This window comes from Lathyrus oleraceus, chromosome 4 (assembly GCF_024323335.1).
Source record: "Lathyrus oleraceus cultivar Zhongwan6 chromosome 4, CAAS_Psat_ZW6_1.0, whole genome shotgun sequence".
Classification (NCBI taxonomy): Eukaryota; Viridiplantae; Streptophyta; class Magnoliopsida; order Fabales; family Fabaceae; genus Lathyrus; species Lathyrus oleraceus.
Window position 1 is genome coordinate 473170116 of NC_066582.1, and position 21650 is coordinate 473191765.

Here is a 21650-nt window from a genome sequence, read left to right on the forward strand (position 1 = left end):
AGGATATGATAGCATTGATTACTCCTGACCGTGTGGGGATGTTCCGGGAGGCATATGGTAGTATCTTGAAGATAGTTTTCAGACTCGGTGACAGTGACAGAAGCGCCATCCATACCTTTCTCCAGTTCTATGACCCTGGGCTGAGATGCTTTGTGTTTCCAGACTATCTGTTGGGACCTCTGATGGAGGACTATGCTAGCATCCTGGGTATCGCGATTCGAGACCAGATTCCTTTTTGTGCCATCAGAGCAGAGCCAGATGTCCTTGGAATTTCACGTGCTCTTTATTTGAGTCCGGAAATGGTCAAGGAGGGTTTGAAGGAAAAAGGAAAGCTACCTGGGTTTCATTTGGGTTTCTTGGAGTCCAAAGCCAAGGAGTGTGCTGCTGTGGGTGACTGGAAGGCAGTCTGTGCTTTGATCGCTGTGAGCATATATGGGATCGTTCTGTTCCCTAATCAGAAGAATTTTGTAGACCATAATGCTATCAGATTACTCATGCAGAGAAACCCTATCCCTACTCTGATTGGAGATGTTTACTACTCAGTGCATAATCGGAATGAGAAGCTGCGTGGGGGTTTGGTCAAAAGCTGTTCTCAGTTGCTTTTCAAGTGGTTCAAGGGGTATTTGCCTTCTCGAGGTGCCTTCGTTCAGATTGATCCTAGTGTCAAGTGGTCCTTCAGGTTGATGGGTCTGCGGGCTGATGACATTTCCTGGACTCACAATGGTTTGGCTGGACGAGACTTCATATACAGTTGTGGGGCTTTTCCCAATGTGCCTCTCATAGGAGTGCAGGGTTGCATTAATTATAACCCGACGCTTCTTAGGAGACAGATGGGGTTCGCCATGGAGGTTCCTCCTCTCGAGTGTGAGACTCAGGAGTCCTTTTATTTTCCTGTGGAGGGCAATCAGGCCAAGTTGATGCAGGTGTCCGGGGCATGGCGCAATGTTCAGAGGAAGGGTAAGGTTCCATTCGGCAAAGTCAACTGTCGATATTTTCCACTTTTTGAAGATTGGTTGCGGAAGAGGATTGAGTCTACATTTCTACCGTTTCCTGGAGGTGACCCTGTGTGTCCTAGGATCGAGGGTCCAAGTTCTTCCGTCAGCATGGAGGAATTCCTTGAGATGAAGAGGGCCAGAGATCAGTTACTTGCAGAAAAAGCAGAGTTGGAGAGAAGTGTTGCTCATTTTCAGGCAGCTAATCAGGAAATCAAAGTGAAGATGGAAGATCAGGACAAGCGACACGCCTTGGCAGCCAAGCGCTTTGAGATGGATACAGCCTACTATGGGAAGATCAGCCAAGCTTTAGCATCGTCCAACAGGGAACATGACATCACAAAGGAGAAGCTGTTCAGGGCATCCAAGGTTATTGAAGATGAGAAGAGGAGGCAGATCCTTGTCAGAGAGCAGAGGGATGAGAGAGCCAGAGTACTTGCTGCAGAGTGGGAAGCGGAAAAGGCAAAGATCCGGGCTGAGAGAGATCACTACATGGCTGAGAGAGACCACTACTTCAGGCAGATGAAGATTCATCAGAAGGAAGTTGGAAGACTACAGCAGGAGAACACCGAGCTCAGGTTCGCCGTAGAGTTCGCGAGGATGGAAGGCGAGATGGGGCCACCTGCGGGACCCTCATCCAGCTAGTTCTTTCGTTTGTGTTGAATTACCGTCAGGCTTGTTGACGGAATTCATTTGCTTGTATTTCTTTCCTTTTTTGGAGGATTGTATTTGATATTTGATCTGATGTATGACTATTGCACTGTTTGTGCACTCTTTTGGCTATGAGATGGTGATTTTCATTCAGTGATTGATCTTCAAGCTTTATTTGCTTTACCGTATGCACTTACACAAGCACACACATGGTTGGGGGTATCATGCTGAATCACATATCTCCGATCTGCACGATGAAATCAAACACTGCTAATCAGAATGTTAATGCCGGCTTATTATTTGTCTCGATGATGCCAGGGTCGAGAGACAAAGTGTCCTTCATATGGATAGACACTGCATTCATGCATTGATCATAATAACTGTGTTTTATTTTGCAGGTGACTATTACTAACGTGTTTGCTTGTGACAGGAATCATTGCTCGCGCTCGAAGAGTAGTACCCTTGCACTCAACTCGCCCTCACAGATATTACACAAGAAGAAACACTCCCAAACTCATGGAGTTTCCCAGTGCTGATATGCTGGAATTGAAAGAGAAGATGACCGAACTGATCAATATAATGCAAGGTTTTGCCATTGGTCAGAAGGCTCTCGCAGATAAAGTTGAGAAACTCGAGCGGGTTTCTGCTCAGAACAGTGGGGTCAACCTGGATGGAGTCTCCAACCAGGGGCAGGGATCTCGTGATGGTGGAAAGAGGACAACAGTTGGTCTGGTGAATAATGCTGGTGCTGCTGGTCAACCTGGGCCTAGTCAGAATATGAAAGACAACTTTGTGCCTCCGTTTTATGGGTTTGATGAAGATCAGGAGGAAGATAGAGAGGCTGATCAATTTTCTATGCAGAATGAGCCTTTCGTGCCTTACAACATTCCTCCTCAGAACAAGGAAATTCAGCTGCTGGCTGAAAAGATAAAAGTGCTTGAGAGCTATGCCACGCCGGGGGTGGTGAATATGTCCAACATGGGGCTGGTGGAGGGGATTGTGATCCCTCAGAAGTTTAAAGCGCCGGCGTTTGACAAGTACAACGGAAGTTCCTGCCCAGAGACGCATTTGCAAGCCTTCGTCCGCAAGATCTCTGCATACACGGCAGACCAGAAATTGTGGATGTACTTTTTCCAGGACAGCCTGTCCGGAGGCTCCCTGGAGTGGTATACTAAGCTGAAATCTTCTGATATAAAGAGTTGGCAGGATCTTGGAGATGCTTTCTTCAAGCAGTACCAGTTCAACGCTGACATGGCTCCGAGCCGTACCCAGCTGCAGGGTATGTCTCAAAAACACAATGAGGGATTCAAGGAGTATGCTCAGCGGTGGAGGGAACTGGCTGCGAGAGTTCAACCTCCTCTGGTGGATCGCGAAATGTCAGACTTGTTCATGGGGACCCTGCAGGGGCCATTTGCGGAAAGGATGGTGGGATGTCCTGTCACCAATTTCTCCGACATCGTGGTGGCAGGGGAAAGGATAGAGAGTTGGTTAAAGCTGGGCAAGATTCAGGGTGCGTCTTCTTCTTCTTCAGGTTCGAAAAAGCCATTCGGTAGTAATGGTGGGCAGAGGAAGAAGGAAGGAGACACCAGTGCAGTCTATACACAACGTGGACCCAGTAGGGACCGTTACTTCCAGCACAATGCTGCGGTAACAATTCCTGCTGAGTCTCAGCCAGCACAACCGCAACAGCAACAACAGCAGCAACAGAGACAACAACCCTTTCAACAGAGGCAGCAAAGGGCTGGTTATCAGATCCGGGGCAGAGCACAGGATCGTCAGTTTGATAGGCCTCCAGTGAGCTATGCTTTCTTGTTTAAGAAGCTGCAAGATTTGGGCCTTGTGCAGACTAGAACCCTGGCACCTTTGAGACCTGATCAAAGGCCAGCCAATTATGACGATAATGCCAAGTGTGAATTCCACTCAGGTGCGCCTGGGCATAATATTGAGAACTGTAAAGCTTTTAAGCACACGGTTCAGGATTTAGTGGATTCCAAAGCAATCAATTTCGCACCATCTCCCAATGTCAATGCAAATCCCATGCCTGCGCATGGTCAAAGGGGGGTGAACGCAATTTCTGAGGAAAGTCGAGTTGGGCTGTTTGATGTTAGTCAGCTGAAGACGCCTTTGATTGAGGTCAAAAGGCAGTTGTTGAGGAATGGGGTCTGTCCGGGCTGCGGATCTGATTGTGCTGAGTGCACTATTTCTGCAAACGGTTGTGAGCTTCTGAGGAAGCGTGTCCAGGGTCTGATGGACGGTGGTGAGATTGTGATTGAAAGGGCTGAAGGAAAGAGTGAAGAGGTCTCCACCATAACTATATACTATGATCCGGTGGATTTGTCAAATCTGGTGGAGGAGGCCCCAGTTACCATCACGGTACCTGGGCCAATTCCATATGACAAAGATGATGCCGTACCTTGGCATTATGGGGGGGAGGTATATTGTAATGGTGAGAGGTTGGAGGAACAATCTGCTAGTGAAACCACCGTGCTAAAGGTGGATAATGCCGGTCCCAGCGGTTTCACTCGCAGCGGTAGGTTGTTTGCTCCCGATGCTTTGAGGAGGGGGGAGGAAGAAAAAGATAAGAAAGAAAAGGCCGAGGCTTTAGCCAGGGCAAAAGGAAAATTTGTGGTGAATAATGAAGGTACTCCTGTGACGACACCGACGCCTGCGGGGTCGGATAGTAAATTTGATGATGAAGCTGAGGAATTTCTAAGGATCATCAAGAAGTCAGAGTACAAGCTGGTTGATCACTTGCAGCAAACTCCGTCCAAAATCTCAATTCTGTCACTGCTGTTGAGTTCTGAGGGTCATAGGGAGGCTTTGTTGAGAATATTGAAGAAAGCTTATGTTCCTCAGGAGATCACAATCAACCAATTGGAGACGGTCGTATCCAACGTGCATGCTAGCCATGGGTTGGGCTTTACTGATATGGACCTGACAGTGGACGGCAGGAACCACAACCGGGCTTTACACATTGCAATGGAATGTAAAGGAGCCGTGCTTTCGCATGTGTTGGTTGATACCGGCTCTTCATTAAATGTGTTGCCGAAGAAAGCCTTGGCAAAGCTAAACTGTGATGGGCTGATTTTGACCCCGACTGATTTGATAGTGCGTGCTTTTGATGGGTCAAAACGGGCCGTGTTTGGAGAGGTGGAGTTACCAGTAAAGATTGGCCCGGAGGTGTTTAAGTCAACCTTCTATGTTATGGACATCCAGCCGGCATACAGTTGCTTGTTGGGTCGCCCATGGATTCATGCTGCGGGAGCAGTTACGTCGACTTTGCACCAGAAGCTCAAGTATATCTGGGAGGGCCAAGTCGTTACTGTCTGCGGAGAGGAGGACATCTTTGTCAGCCACCTGTCTTCGTTCAAATATGTTGAGATGGACGGCGAGATCTGGGAGACGCCGAGCCAGGCATTTGAAACCGTCAGGGTGGAGAATGCCCTGTTCGCCAAGCAAGAGGAAGAGAAACCATCCATCGCTTCATACAGGCAGGCTGCAGAGGTAGTCAAGAGCGGAGAGGCTCCGGGCTGGGGCAGAGTAATGGAGGTCCCTGAGAAGAAAGACCGTTTTGGGGTTGGATATCAACCGGGCCGAGGCTTGGGACGAGGAAGAGGACGTCGTGCGCCAGTTACCTTCACGAGCGCCGGAATGCTAGATCCGGACCACATCTGCATGATGGGTGAGGATACTGACAGCGACTGTGATATGGACCGATGGATAACGCCGTGCGAACCAGGGATGGAAATCCACAACTGGAAGGCCGAAGAGATCATCCGGGTCACTCTCCTCGAAGAGTAATATTTTTCTTGTTTTCTTTCTTATTTGCATGCAAACCTTACGTGTTGCCCGACACGTAATGGTTCATTGTAAGGGCCACCTCATGTCATAATTTGCAAAATTTTGCATCATGAATAAAAGGATGTTTTTCAATCAAAAGCGGCGTTCCTTGTTTTTCATTTATTTTTGCAGTTTAAAAAATAAAAACAAATAAAAATGGCAATGTTTTCATTTTTCTTTTTTGTTTTCTCACACCGGTTCTAAAGCAATGCATGAATCAACATTCATGCAGATGCGATTCATCTCCGGATCTCATTGATAACAATCCTGTTACACCCTTGTATGACTTCGACAATCCGATCTATCTTGCTGAAGAAGAAGACGAAGAAGATTGTGAATTGCCAGGGGAATTAGCCAGGTTGTTAAAACAAGAGGAGAAGGTGATTCAGCCGCATGAAGAACAGATTGAGGTTGTGAATCTGGGTACCGACGAGGCTAAGAGAGAAGTGAAAATCGGGGCTGCTTTGGAGGAAAGTGTTAAGGGCAGATTGGTGGTGCTATTGAAAGAGTATGTCGACATCTTTGCCTGGTCTTATGAAGATATGCCAGGGTTGGATACCGACATTGTTGTGCACAAGCTACCGTTGAGAGCTGATTGTCCTCCAGTAAAGCAGAAGTTGCGTAGAACTCGACCTGATATGGCAATGAAGATTAAGGAAGAAGTGCAAAAGCAGTGGGATGCTGGTTTCCTTGCTGTCACTAACTATCCGCCATGGGTTGCGAACATTGTGCCAGTCCCGAAGAAAGATGGGAAGGTGAGAATGTGTGTGGACTACCGAGATCTGAATAGAGCAAGTCCGAAAGATGATTTTCCACTACCTCACATTGACGTGTTGGTAGATAATACTGCTCAATTCTCGGTGTTTTCCTTCATGGATGGCTTTTCTGGCTATAATCAAATCAAAATGTCGCCAGATGATATGGAGAAAACAACGTTCATCACACCATGGGGTACCTTTTGTTACAAGGTGATGCCGTTCGGTCTCAAGAATGCCGGTGCTACTTATCAGAGGGTCATGGTGACTTTGTTTCATGATATGATTCATCATGAGATTGAATGCTATGTTGATGACATGATAGCAAAGTCCCAAACAGAAGAGGGGCATTTGGTAGATCTGACCAAGTTGTTCGACCGGCTGAGACAGTTCAGACTGAGGTTGAATCCGAACAAGTGCACGTTCGGAGTGCGGTCCGGTAAACTGCTGGGGTTCATTGTAAGTGAAAAAGGAATCGAGGTTGATCCTGCAAAAGTAAAAGCGATAAAAGAAATGCCTGAACCGAGAACAGAGAAAGAGGTTCGTGGTTTCTTAGGTAGATTGAACTACATTTCACGGTTCATATCTCACTTAACAGCCACGTGTGAACCAATTTTCAAATTGTTGAGAAAAGATCAAACGGTCAGGTGGAATGATGATTGCCAAGCGGCATTTGAAAAGATAAAAGAATATTTGCAGGAGCCTCCGATTCTGATGCCTCCTGTGGAGGGAAGACCGTTAATTTTGTACCTGACAGTCCTCGAGGGGTTTATGGGGTGTGTATTGGAGCAGCATGACGAGTCTGGTCGAAAAGAGCATGCCATATACTACCTTAGCAAAAAGTTTACCGACTGTGAAACAAGATATTCACTGCTCGAGAAAACTTGCTGTGCTTTGGTCTGGGCTGCTCGCCGACTGAGGCAGTACATGTTGGTTCATACCACTTTATTGATTTCCAAGATGGATCCAATCAAGTACATTTTTGAGAAGCCAGCATTGACCGGACGGGTTGCGAGGTGGCAAATGATTTTGACAGAATATGATATACAGTATACCTCTCAGAAGGCGATCAAGGGGAGTGTATTGTCTGATTACCTCGCCCAGCAACCCATTGATGATTATCAACCGATGAAGTTTGAATTCCCTGATGAGGACATCATGTTTCTCAAATCGAAAGATTGCGAGGAACCGATCCCGGAGGAGGGGCCTGACCCTGAATCCGAATGGATTTTGATGTTTGATGGGGCCGTTAACGTGAATGGAAGCGGTGTTGGTGCTGTTTTGGTTACGCCGAGAGGATCTCATATTCCTTTTGCTGCCCGGCTAACATTTGAATGTACCAACAACGTAGCTGAATATGAAGCTTGCATATTGGGGATTGAGGAGGCGATTGATTTGAGAATCAAGAACCTTGTGATATATGGAGATTCAGCTCTGGTGATAAATCAGGTTAATGGAAAATGGTATACGCATCAATCTCATTTGGTTCCATATCGAGATTATACGAGGAGGTTGTTGACGTTTTTCACCAAAGTGAAGATGCATCACGTGCCCAGAGAGGAGAATCCTTTGGCAGATGCTTTGGCTACTCTAGCCGCCTTGATTAAGGTGCAGAGATGGAATCAGTTCCCCAGTATGGAAGTGGGACGTCTGGATAGGCCGGCTTATGTGTTTGCTGTTGATACAGCGCCTGATGATGAAAAGCCGTGGTATTACGATATCAAGCGCTATCTTGAGACGCAAGAGTATCCTGAGGGGGCATCGAAGAAAGATCGAAAGACTCTGCGGAGGTTAGCCATGGTATTCTATCTGAATAAGGATGGGGTTTTGTACAAGAGGAATTTTGATTGGGTCTTGCTCAGATGTGTTGATGATGCAGAAGCAAGCCAATTGATGAAAGAGGTTCATGAGGGATCGTTCGGTACCCATGCCAGTGGGAATGCGATGGTGAAGAAGCTGCTGAGAGCAGGTTATTACTGGATGACAATGGAGGCCCAATGTTTTAATTTCGTGCGGAAGTGTCATAAATGCCAGATTTATGCTGATAAAGTGCACGTGCCTCCAAATCCGTTGAGCTTAATGTCGTCTCCATGGCCGTTTGCTATGTGGGGCATTGATATGATTGGAAAGATAGAGCCTACAGCTTCGAATGGGCACAGATTCATATTAGTGGCTATTGATTACTTCACCAAGTGGGTAGAAGCAGCCTCTTATACGAACGTGACGAAGCAGGTCGTGGCCAGATTTCTCAAGAGAGACATCATTTGCAGATATGGGGTTCCCGAGAGAATCATTACTGATAATGGTTCTAATTTGAATAATAAGATGATGGCAGAGTTGTGTCGGGAATTTAAGATTGAGCATCACAATTCTTCTCCCTATCGTCCGAAGATGAATCGGGCGGTTGAGGCAGCCAACAAGAATATTAAGAAGATTGTGCAGAAAATGGTGGTAACCTACAAAGATTGGCATGAGATGTTGCCGTTTGCGTTGCATGGGTATCGAACGTCGGTACGCACGTCTACTGGGGCAACTCCATTCTCATTGGTATATGGAATGGAGGCTGTATTACCTGTTGAGGTTCAGATTCCCTCTTTGAGAGTCCTGATGGACGTAAAGTTGCAAGAGGCTGAATGGGTAAGGACCCGGTATGAAGAGTTGAGCCTGATAGAGGAAAAGAGGCTTGCAGCCATCTGTCATGGGCAGTTGTATCAGCAAAGGATGAAGCGTGCTTTTGACAAGAAGGTGCGACCTCGGGTATATCACGTGGGTGATATGGTGCTGAAAAGGATCCTTCCTCCTCAAAACGATCGTAGGGGCAAATGGACGCCGAATTATGAAGGTCCGTTCGTGGTCAAGAAGGTTTTCTCTGGCGGGGCCTTGTTGTTAACGACCATGGATGGCGAGGATTTTCCATCCCCTGTGAATGCGGACGCAGTTAAAAAATACTTCGTATAAAGAGACCCGCTGGACGAAAAGAACAAAATAGTCCAGGCAAAAATGGGCATCCCGGCGAACCAAAAAACAGAAAAAAGGTTCGGGCAAAAATTAGGGATATAAATGAAAAATGTACACCCGGCAAGTCGAAAACCTGAAAAGGCGACTTGGGCAAAAAAGGGTATCCCGGTGGACTGAAAACCCGAAAGGGCGGTCCAGGCAAAAGAGGGATTGAAACGAACAACTGCGTCTGGCATGATCGTTTTTGCTTTGGTTAAGGCATCATGGATAATACCCGGTAGGGATCAATCAAAATTGTCTTGTTCAGAAGGCAGAAAGCATGGAGAGTCTGAGGACATATGGGGTGTAACCGAGTTGGAACTCGAGGAGATCACGGGTTTCACATTGCCATTAGGATAGATTTTTCCTTTTGAGCGCAATTACCTCTTTTCAGGAATTGCTTCCTTTTGTATTGCTCATTTGAGCCACACTTTTCCAATCAATAAAATGCATATTCAGTCAAATAATTTTGTTTTTGTTTTTCATTACCGCTTTGATTGCGAAAACGTCCAGATATTTTTGATAAAGAATCTTGCATTTTTAAAACATACAGGTTTCCTTCCAATGCATGTTTATAAGATTGAAGCTTGAAATCTTATTTGGAAGGTTGAGTGACCCAAATGTTGAAATCTTGACGCGCCTGGGGCACGGTTTTATCTAACGATCTGTTTTGCAGGAACTGTTAGATACTTTTCACTCACTTGCAGGTTGTGATGTGGAAGCTTTGACAAGAGAAATCCCCAGAGAGTCCGGTCAGGGACGAGTGTATGAAAAATGATGAAGTGACGTTGCGGCGTACGACGATCCTTGATGATTATCAAGAAGACTCTTCAAAGTCGGAAGACTTGAAAGCTTGTAATTCCCCGCAGAGTTCGATCAGGGACGAGTGCACGGAGAAAGGCGACGAAGAGACGACGAAGGACGTCCGACGACCCTTGAAATTAATCAAGAAGACTCTTCAAAGTCGGAAAATTGAAATTTCTGTATTAATCCCAGGAGTACGTTCTCGTCGAGCGCAGAGCGACTTGGAATATAAGATGATGGAGCAGAAAAGGTCCAGACGAGTCTGGAGTTCCCAGAAGAGGAAAGCCGATACGAGGTTGGAAGGTGGATATCGTGGTTCGACGAGTCGATGGGTGTTCTGTACCAACTTTTCTCATTTCCCAGCTAGGTCCCCAAGCAGAATCATAGGACTAGCTTCCCAGCAGATCCAAGGTCTGTGGATTTCTCCAGCCGAGTCAGGATGGTTATCCCGGACAGGTTAAGACGGTGTTTCCTCAGCAGCCAGGCCAGAAGGTTGCAGTTCCCCGAGTGGAGCGGGTCTTTTTCGATGAAATATATCTCCAGCAGTGTTCATCCTACCAGTGGATTGAACAAGTTCCCGTAGTGGACGAATTTCTGTATCCCCAGCTGAGCTGATTCTACCTATGGATTGCCTGGGTTATCCCAGCGGAATAGTGTGCAGTTCCCTAGCAGGGTCAAGGTGGTTATCTCCAGCCGGTGATGTGTTGATGTATCCCCAGATGAGTCTGGAGATTGCTATTCCCCTAGCAGAGTATCTGTGAGTATTTCCCCAGCGAAGTCAGCAGGTATCTGTGAGGGTTTTCCCGAAGCGGAGTCAGGATGGATATCCTTAGCAAGTCGAAGACTGTTGTATCCCCACAGAGTGTTGGTGGTGCTTATCCCCAGCGGTTTCTCGAGTGGAATGGGTGCAAAGGAGGTTATTCCCCAGCAAGGGTTGCCTTATTCCCAGCAGCAGTGCTATTCCCCAGCAGGGCAGAATCGGAGCGGTGACGAGTTCCTCAGCGGGGCGTCTCGTGCTCCCCAGTAGAGTCCCTTGAGGGGGATACTTTTTTATGCATTCATCATGGGAAAAATGACATGGCATATTGCATAGAAAAATAAATAATCGCGTAGCATTTTCATGTTTATGGAGCATTACGCAGAAAAAATCGATCATTCATCATTGCGAGCATAAGCTAGTCTCAAACCGTGGTTACTGTTCGAGAAGTGGTTTGGCCCAAAGGAGAAGAGGTGTTACTCCGAGGAGTTCAGCATCGTGATTGAATCGAAGATATTCCCCAGTAGTGCGATACTGGAGTAATTGTTTTCCGTCAAGCCGAGATGGGAAATGTTTGGCGTTCAGCGCAATTCAAGCCGTGGTTACCGCTTGGAGTCTTTATTTCGCCTGAGGGTGAAGGTGTTACTCTGAGGAGGTTAGCATCATGACGTCAGAGCAGCAATGTTCCCCAGTAGTGCGATATTGGAGGAAATGTTTCCGTCGAGCAGAGATGGAGATGGAATCGAAGGACGTTACGCGATCAGCGCGATTCCGGGGTTCAAATGGAGAAAAAGAAATGCTGAGGCATGTTCTGGGGTTCAAATGGAGAAAAGGAGATACTGAGGTATTTTCTGGGGTTCAAATGGAGATGGAGTTGAAGATTATATCCGGGATGAGGTCCTTAGGATTAGCTTCTGTTCATGTGTTACCTTAGACTCTGGCCGAGGCCAATGGAGGTCGTTATAGGTGTCTTCTGAGGAAGAGATACACATGCTACCTTCCTTTGTGAAGGTTTACCCTCTGACATGTCGCCCTCAGAGTGGTTTGGTGTTATTTCCGGCGTTGCCAGCGGAATTATCACAAGAGATTGGAGAGCGGGGTTCAAACGGAGAAAAGAAGATGTTGAGGCATTTTCTGGAGATGGGGTTCAAATGGAGAAAAGGAGATGTTGCGGCATTTTTCTGGAGAACGGGGTTCATATTGGCGATCGCGAGTTATCGTCAGGCGACTGGGGTTCAAATCGGAGAATGAGGTTCATTATCTTGGCAAAAAGGAGTGCTGAGGCATTTTCTGGGGTTCAAATGCAGAGATCTGAGGATCGTTTGCGCAATAAGAAAAGTTTTGGGGTTCAAGAAAAGCTTAAAAAGAAGAGAGAATAACAATCCCGAGCGGATGTGCGGTATTCATACCATGGTTATCCCTGTGTTACCATTTATTTTGGTATCCAGGTCGACAGTTTCATTTCGATGATCAGGCCGGTTTTCTCCGTACCAGACGGATTTTTCAAGATTGTGTTCTTCGCCGATGTTGACAGGCGTTGTTAATTATTATCCCATCAGATTGCAAATTGTTCGTCTGTTCTTGGTATTCAATCACTCTTCATCCTGATCATCTGAAAGCCGAGGCTGTTCATATCGACAGGTTCAAAGTGGATTGAATAGGGGCAGCTGTAACACCTCAAAATTTGCCCTCCTCTCTTGGGACTAGCATTATCATTATACATATCATTTTAGGGCATTAGGCATTTCATATTGCATGTCATGTGGTCACATTGTGCAAGCTATCTTCCCAAGTCTTGATCAGGAGATGAGGAAGTCAGAAAATGCAAGCCTAGGGTTTTATTGACTGATCCTGGCCATCTGAGGATTGGGTTGTGAATTAGGGTTTTGTGATTCTCAAGGGTATTGGTCTTCATATTGTTTGAAATGATACATCATCATCATCATGGTTGGATGTCATCAGAAGATTGAAGAAGATTCCTTGAGATTAGGGTTTTGACCACTGGTCAACCCTAATCAGTTGTATTGGGCCAATCAGGGCTGGATCAGGAGATGAGGTTTCTGATGGTTATGAGGTTCATTTTGTGATTATATGGTGATTATTGAGGCTAGGGTTTCACCCTTGAGCCATTTCAGTTGGAGATTGGGGTTCAAATTGATCTGTGCATTGCCTGATTCATCTGTCAGCTGAAAAGTCAACTGTGGTCAACTGTACATGATCAGAGGAATTTGGAGGTGGAAATGAGTTGAAGACATTTCATTCATGTTGGAACAAGTGATATTTGACATCTCAAAGCTTAAAAATGAAGAAAATCAAGTCAGGACAAAAACTGCCAAAAATAGAAAGTGACTTGTAGCTGAAGTTTCCAAAAATGGAAAGTTTTTGACCTCAAAAACAGATGTCCAAGGAAGCTTCAAATGGAAAATTGTTCAACATGACAGATGTAGATCTTGTTCTCACCTTTCCAAAAAGTCCAAGAACTTGAAAATCCAATGTACGGTTTGCAAAATATGGCTCAGTGAATTTCAGAAAAGACCCGTAATCAGGAGGTCATAACTACCACATACTTTGTCCAAATTGCAAGTTCTTTATATGCACAAACTCCATTTGACATGTACTTTGAGGGTGCATCATTGGATTTGTTCAAAAAATGGCCAAGGCAAAAAGTCACTTTTCAACTGGACAGCTGAATTGGACCAGGGGCAAAATTGTCCAAAAGTCAAAATATTGGGAATTTTTGAATGGGACTTTTTCCAACACCTCAGGAATGGCATTTTAAGTGTGTTTGAATATTCATTTCATGGTTAATGCACATGGTTTGAGTTTTGTCTTGAAAAATGGAAATGACAAAAATGGACATTTTGCAAATACATGGTGAGTTTGAGAAATACATGACCAATTGCAATGGGAATTGTTTCTACACTTCACATATGGTGTTTTAGACATGTTGGAACCAATTGTGAGCTGGCATGTGCTGTCATTGTGTATTGACCAATTTGCCCTCATTTGCAAAAGTTACATTATCACTTAATTAAGCCAAATGATAATTAACAAGATTAGAGCTTGGATTAAGGGTGCATATAAATTCCAAATCATCTCCTAATCATAACTAACTCTCACAATTACCAAGAACAGATCTAGAAACCTCTCACTCTCTCCATTTTGCTCAAGAACACACCAATCTTCAAATCCAAAATTCTTCCTCAATCTTCAACCAAAACTTGATTTTCTTTTTGCTGTGATCTTGTTTCAACATGTACTAGGATTGTTTTCATGATTCATCATCAATCAAGCTTTGCATCGCAACTGTTCAAGAACACCTCAACAATGGCAAATTCGAATTAAGAGCAGTAGAGGTCGAAGCAATTGGAACTGGACACGTCATTCATCTTCCACAAGGCTCTAGTACAACTGTTTTGAAGAGTTGGAGCTTAAAGCCGCGATCTACGCACTGCCATTGCCGGTATGTCGAAATTTTGAATCTCCTGTTTTGTTCGATTGATAGGTGCTTTGTGTAGTGCGTTTCATGTAGAATTCAGTGATGTGTTTAGTTTTGAGAATGATGAACCGTAGGCTACGCAATCTTGATTTGAAAGTATGAATGCGAAACTTTAAGCGATCGATCCGGTTAGTACAGTTAGATTTAGGTTGATTAGGTTACATATTCATGATCTATGCACCGAGACCTTTCCAACGGTTAGTAGTTTGTGCGTTTTGGTGAAGAAATGATTGAAATTATGTTGGAAGGTGATGAACGCTAAATGCTGCGCGAAGAAGAAGCTGGTTTTCTGGAATTTTCCAGTTTGATTCGTCCACCTGCAAGGCTATTTTCGAACACTGTTTCCCGCGGGAGGGCACCAATTGTACAGCGCCAGCACATTAAGTTGTGCTGTGCGTTTTGGTCTGTGAAGTATTATTTACCAAATCTGCCACTGAAACATTTAATTAATTAATATTACTTCAAATAAATTATTAAAACTCACATGAACATTTCAAAAATCATAAAAAATATGTTAATGATCAGAAAAATGTGAGGATTTTTTTGTTGAATTCATAATTGACTGTAGAATTTTATTGACCTATTGGTCAAAGTTGTGCTTGGCAAATATTTTATTTGGCATAGGCTTTTCTAATGTATGTCACATTTTGATACATTTTGGCAATTTGATCATGAAATACTCATATCATAAAATAAATGGCTGAAAATTTTTGTGGTGGTTCTTGACTCATTGAGGATTATTTATATGTAAATTTCATGAATTTTTTATACCTGGTTAGAGAGCAGCAAATTCTGGAACTTAGGTGTGACAATTTGTGTCACACCTCTTGATGTCAACTTGTTGAATTTAATTGGATGACCTATGCATGTTGGAATTGGCTGAAATTTTGCATGATGACTTGTTGACATGTTAGGATGCTTGATGAATTTTTGTAGGATTTTTCACTGTATTTTCAATTTAATCTTGATTTTTAATTTCTGGTTGTTGAAATTGCAAGCTCATGTGATACATGTTGGTAGATTGATTGGGAAATCCTCATATTGTATTGTATGGCCATGAAATTTGATATGCATGAACTAGACACATTGTGTGACCTCCCTGTTTTGGTCTCATCCATTTCTTTTTTGTTTTCAACGAGATATGAATTTTTGAATTGGATGTATGCATTGATGGTGTGAATTGAAGCATGAAATTGTGTCTGTTTTTGTTGATTTTCATTGACATGGTTCCATTTGCCCAATTGAGCTCAAATTTGACATGGTAGACCTTGATTGACCCCTGTTTAGGTGTATTTAATTTGAGATTTTTTTGATGTGTTTTGGCATGGCTTTGAATGCAATACTTCTGTTTGTATGCTTGGTGGTTCATTTGTCCTCATATGGATTGTTTTGTGCATGAATTGAGTATGATAGATGATATAAACGTGAGACCAATGATGTTTGCTCTTGTTTGATGTTAATTTGATGTTGGTTAATGAATACCTTGCTGTTTTGAGTTTTTTCTTGCTTTTGGACCCTAGGCTTGGCCTAGTGGTCTAGTTACTAATATTTGCTTGATTTTTCAGGATCAAAAGCATCATGTACATGGAGAATGATACAAGTTGATTTTAATTGATGTTGTGGATGTTTGTACACTAACATAACATTGTTTTGTAGGTGTTGGAGCTTGGGCTTAAGCCTTGAGCTTGCTTTGTGTTGTATTGTTTAAACTGTTTGATTGTTTGCTTTACAGTTTGTCTGATGGAGTACTGACTGAGTTTGATTGTTTCCAGGTACTTTAGTTGCTCAGTTCCTTGTGAACTATTGCTTTGCTTTGCTTAAGCAACTTGCATTGAGGTAACTTCTTAAAACTTCATGTAGTCTGGAGACCCGGCTGTTACCGGGCCGGGCAAATTGTCTGAAGTCCTCCTTAAGAGGCAATGCTTGTGTATGTTTATTTTTAAAGCCCAAGCAGGTGAAAGTCCTTCAAGTAAGGCAATTGGTGGAAGGTAGGGACAAGCAACCTGTCCCCCACTATTCAGTGAGTCTTCTCCTTGCTCCCATTACATGGTTGTAGCATTGAGATCAAAAGCCCAAGATCTGTGCAGTGCACATTGAGTCAGAGTCATCGAGTATAGAAGGGTTCCCCTATTCTGGACCCATGCTCATTTGTCAGCTCTCCCTGGTTAGGGATAAGAGCTGTGAGGTCTGATCCTCACTTCATCCTTTCATCTGCTTCACCTTAGCCTCGTAATGGCAAGGTTAAGAGCAAACCCAGCCCGTACAGACGATTGCTTAGGCAGTCAAACCTGATTGATTGAGCCCCCTTGTTTGGCTATAGTGCGTGTTATGTGGATATCTGATTGACATGCTTGTTTGAGATGCCTGTTCTCATTTGATGTATGATATGATTGTATGCTTGTGTGCTAGCTTCTTTCCTGGTTAGGTTAGTTTGCTTATGCAAGTAGGATAGAAAACCGAACTTAGGGTTAACGATGCATGACGACATTAGGCTCGAGTCTCAGCTCCCTAGTTGTGTGTCTTTCCCCGGTTTCTGGTTAGCAATTTAGTCCCTTTCAGGGGAACTACATCGCCCTGATCCTCGTTCCAGACGAGGTATGTAGGCAGGTGGTCGTGCGAGACCACTCCGGGCGCCTTTTTTTCTTTTTTGCGTGTGTTTGTATGTTTGTTTGTTGTATGCTATTGATTGTTTGGGTTCGGATGCTGACATAAGCCCAGGATTGGCTGTCGGGCTCCATGTTTGCCCATTTGAGTGTGTTTTGGTTCGGATGCCGACGTAATTCCATCAATCGGTTGTCGGGCTCCATGTTTACCACTCTTGTTTGTTTGTTTTTGTGTTGTTTGGCGTGCGTAAGCCGAACTACAGAGGCTCTGATTCTTGTTCCAGACAAGATATGTAGGCATAAGGTGCGATACCTTATCGAGCCCCTTTCTTCTTAACCCCACCTGCGTTCCCCGTGTGTGTGTGTGATGTATGTTTATAGCAACCTTATCTTTCTAGAGCGTGGATCCCTAGGAGTACCTAGGACGTGAGGGGTGCTAATACCTTCCCCTCGCGTAACCGACTCCCGAACCTTTTCTCTTTGGTCGCGAGACCATTTCCTTTCCAGGTTTCTCTGAGCGTTTCCTTTCCCTACTTTGGGATAAATAACGCGCAGTGGCGGCTCTGTGTGTGTTTTATTTTGAGTCTCGCCGGTTGATTTTTCGCAGGATGCGACAAGAAGCAATTAATATAGCGTGTTATGTAACACCCTTCTAAAATACCCCAATAATTAATTAATTCAACAAAATATAAATCAGAGTAGATATGCAATTTAAGGGTGTCACACTTGACACTTCACACCATTCACCATAATAACTTGTCATGCTCATTTATTAATCAAAATAAAACATTGCACAATTCGCAGCGGATAGAGATCTAATCAATCATGCAAACCATGTAATACATTACATGTAAAGTTGTTCAACAACCAAAATGAAAACAAAGTAAAACATCCCGTCCCGATGTTACATCTACCAGAGCATGACCCACTAAGGAACTACACTAGACTCCAAGCACTAGCTTCTACTCAATCACTGCTCGTTACCTGAAACATAGTTGTAAGAGTGAGTTCCTCAATCGATATAATAAGCATTATAAAATATCATGTAATGCTAAGTAAATTAACACATTTCATCACCCTAATCATATCACACATTCAGCAACGGCAACATCAACTCATAATCATACTCAACACAACACAACACAAAACACACGTATAATATTGGAATACATCCATTCATATTATACGCCATACATACATTATGCAATGAGACTCCATGCATGCGGTACCGACTATTCGTGAACACATAGTTCAACCTCACCGATCAAACCCAGATACGGCTACCAAGCTCACTAGTCCCACTCATTTGAGACCTAGTGACTCACTCACTAATTCCTCACCATGGGAATTAGCTACCACCCCAAGGGGCATGCTATGCACGCTAAATCACCTAGCATGCAAACATCAACAACAATCCACAATAACTCACTCACTAATTCCTCACCATGGGAATTAGCTACCACCATAAAGGCCATACTATGCACGCTAAATCACCTAGCATGCAACCCTCAACAACAATCCACAATGGACATATGCTCACACTCTAAGCCATAAACAGTCCATCCACAATTGCATACATAATAGATACATTCACAGCATTATGCATACCATCATACATTATCAGCATATTTATCACAGAATCATATCATGTCATGCCAAATAATAAATTACAGTATTAGCACACTCTACTAATACCCCTACTGCTCAAAACAACGGGAAATGATCCCTACTATATCATACACCAATATAGGCCAATCATCAACTATGTACACAATATTTGAATATCAAATTTTCACTTTTCCAACAGTGTTAACCGGTTAACGCCCTGGGTTAACCGGTTAACGCAACACAGAACACACTTCCTGGCACATTCTATCAGTGTTAACCGGTTAACGCCCTGGGTTAACCGGTTAACGCAAGACAGACAGCAATTTCTCATAATTCATAACAGTGTTAACCGGTTAACACCCTGGGTTAACCGGTTAACGCAAGACAGAAAGCTGTTCCTGCGCTAACACGAAAACAGAATGCAGATTTCCCGCATTTCTCGCCGTCGGAGGACTTCCGGACCTCCGATTTCAATTCCGTAAAAAGCTACACGTCCAGAAATTTACGACTCACCCACATATAGATTCAATTACAGTTTTAACATAACTTATTCATCACCATTTACAGCATTCCTCATCCCAATTAGGGTCAATTCAATGGCTTATTACTACCCATTACATGTTAACCCATAATACCCATTAAACGACGATAAACCCCCCTTACCTGAGTTAATCCGGCAATCCTTTCTTGACCTTCAACAATCGTGAATTCTCCTCTTGAGCCCTAGCCTCTTCTTCTCCCTTTCTCAATTTCTTCTCTTTCTCTCAATGTTACGTGTTCTCTGCTTTCACGTGAAAACCCTTTTTACCAAATGGGACCTTTTTACTGATTTTAACTTTTATTATTCCAATAATAATAATCCAATAATATTCCAATTATTTAATTAAATTAATAATTATACTATTAACTTAATTTAAATAATTATCATATTTTATCGGGGTGTTACAACTCTCCCCCACTAAAAGAGTTTTCGTCCTCGAAAACATACCTCAAGCGAATAACTCTGGATAAGACTCCTTCATCTGACTCTCAAGTTCCCAAGTCACATTGCCACCTGCTGGTCCTCCCCAAGCTACCTTTACCAAAGCAATCTCTTTACCCCGCAACTGCTTCAACTCTCGATCCTCTATCCTCATAGGTGATGTTTCAACAGTCAGGTTATCTCTCACCTGTACATCATCTACTCGGACCACATGCGACGGATCAGGAATGTACCTCCTCAACTGAGACACATGAAAAACCTCATGCAAATTCGCAAGTGACGGCGGTAAAGCGATACGATAGGCTACCTCCCCTATCCTCTCCAAAATCTGATAAGGACCAATAAATCGAGGTGTCAACTTCTTCTACTTCAAAGCTCGACCAACCCCAGTTATCGGAGTAACACGAAGAAACACATGATCTCCCTCTTGGAACTCAAGTGACTTCCTCCTATTGTCGTGATAACTCTTCTGACGACTCTGAGCAATCCTCATCTTCTCCTGAATCATCTTAATCTTTTCCGTAGTTTGTTGAACAATCTCCGGTCCAACCACAACACTCTCACCGGACTCATACCAACATAAAGGTGTCCGACATCTCCTACCATACAAAGCTTCAAACGGTGCCATACCAATGCTCGAATGAAAACTATTGTTGTAGGTAAACTCAATCAAAGGTAAATAACAATCCCAAGCACCTCCCTTTTCCAAAACACAAGCCCTCAAAAGATCCTCCAGTGACTGAATCGTCCTCTCAGTCTGACCATCAGTCTGCGGATGATATGCAGAACTCAATCTCAGCTTAGTTCCCAAAGCCCTCTGCAAACCTTCCCAGAACTTCGATGTAAATCTAGGATCTCTGTCCGAAACAATACTCGACGGAATACCATGCAAACTTACAATTTTCTCAATATACAACTCAGCTAATCTCTCTAACGGATAATCCATTCTGATCGGAATGAAATGAGCCGATTTTGTCAATCTGTCAACAATCATCCAAATAGCTTCAAAATTCTTAATTGTCCTCGGTAAACCAGAAACAAAATCCATACCGATACTATCCCATTTCCACTCTGGAATAGCCAACGGTTGCATTAGCCCAGACGGCTTCTGATGCTCAATCTTTGACTTCTGACAAGTCAAACAAGAATAAACAAAACTCGCAATTTCTTTTTTCATTCCCGGCCACCAAAATAACTTTTTCAAATCATGATACATCTTCGTAGCCCCAGGATGAATACTCAAGCCACTACGATGTCCTTCCTCAAGAATACTCTTCTTAAGTTCGGTAACATCCGGAATACACACCCGATTACCAAATTTCAAAACACCATTCTCATCAACTCTGAATTCACCACCTTGACCTTGATTCACTAGAGTCAACTTATCAACCAAAAGCAAATCGGATTTCTGACCCTCTCTAATCTCATCCAGAATACCACTCGTTAACTTCAACATTCCCAATTTAACACTATTGTGAGTACTCTCACACACCAAACTCAAGTCTCTAAACTGCTCAATTAAATCCAATTCCTTAACCATTAACATAGACATATGCAATGATTTCCGACTCAATGCATCAGCCACTACGTTTGCTTTACCCGGATGGTAATTCAAACCAAAGTCATAATCCTCCAGAAACTCTAACCATCTCCTCTGCCTCATATTCAGCTCTTTCTGATCAAACAAATACTTTAAACTTTTATGGTCACTGAAAACCTCAAATCTTGACCCGTACAAGTAATGCCTCCATAACTTCAGAACAAATACCACAGCTGCCAACTCTAAATCGTGTGTCGGATAGTTCCTCTCATGAACCTTCAGTTGTCTCGAAGCATAAGCTACAACCTGCTTATTCTGCATCAAAACACCACCCAAACCCAACAATGAAGCATCACAGTAAACCTCAAATGGTTCCGATGGACTTAGTAATATCAGAATAGGAGCAGTAGTTAACCTTCTCTTTAACTCTTGGAAACCTTCTTCACATTTTGAGTCCCAAACAAACGCTTGCCCCTTTCTAGTCAACATCGTCAACGGTAACGCCAACTTAGAAAATCCCTCAATGAATTTCCTATAATAACCTGCAAGTCCAAGAAAACTCCTTATCTCAGAAACTGACTTCGGAGCTTCCCACTTAGATACCGCTTCTATCTTAGAAAGA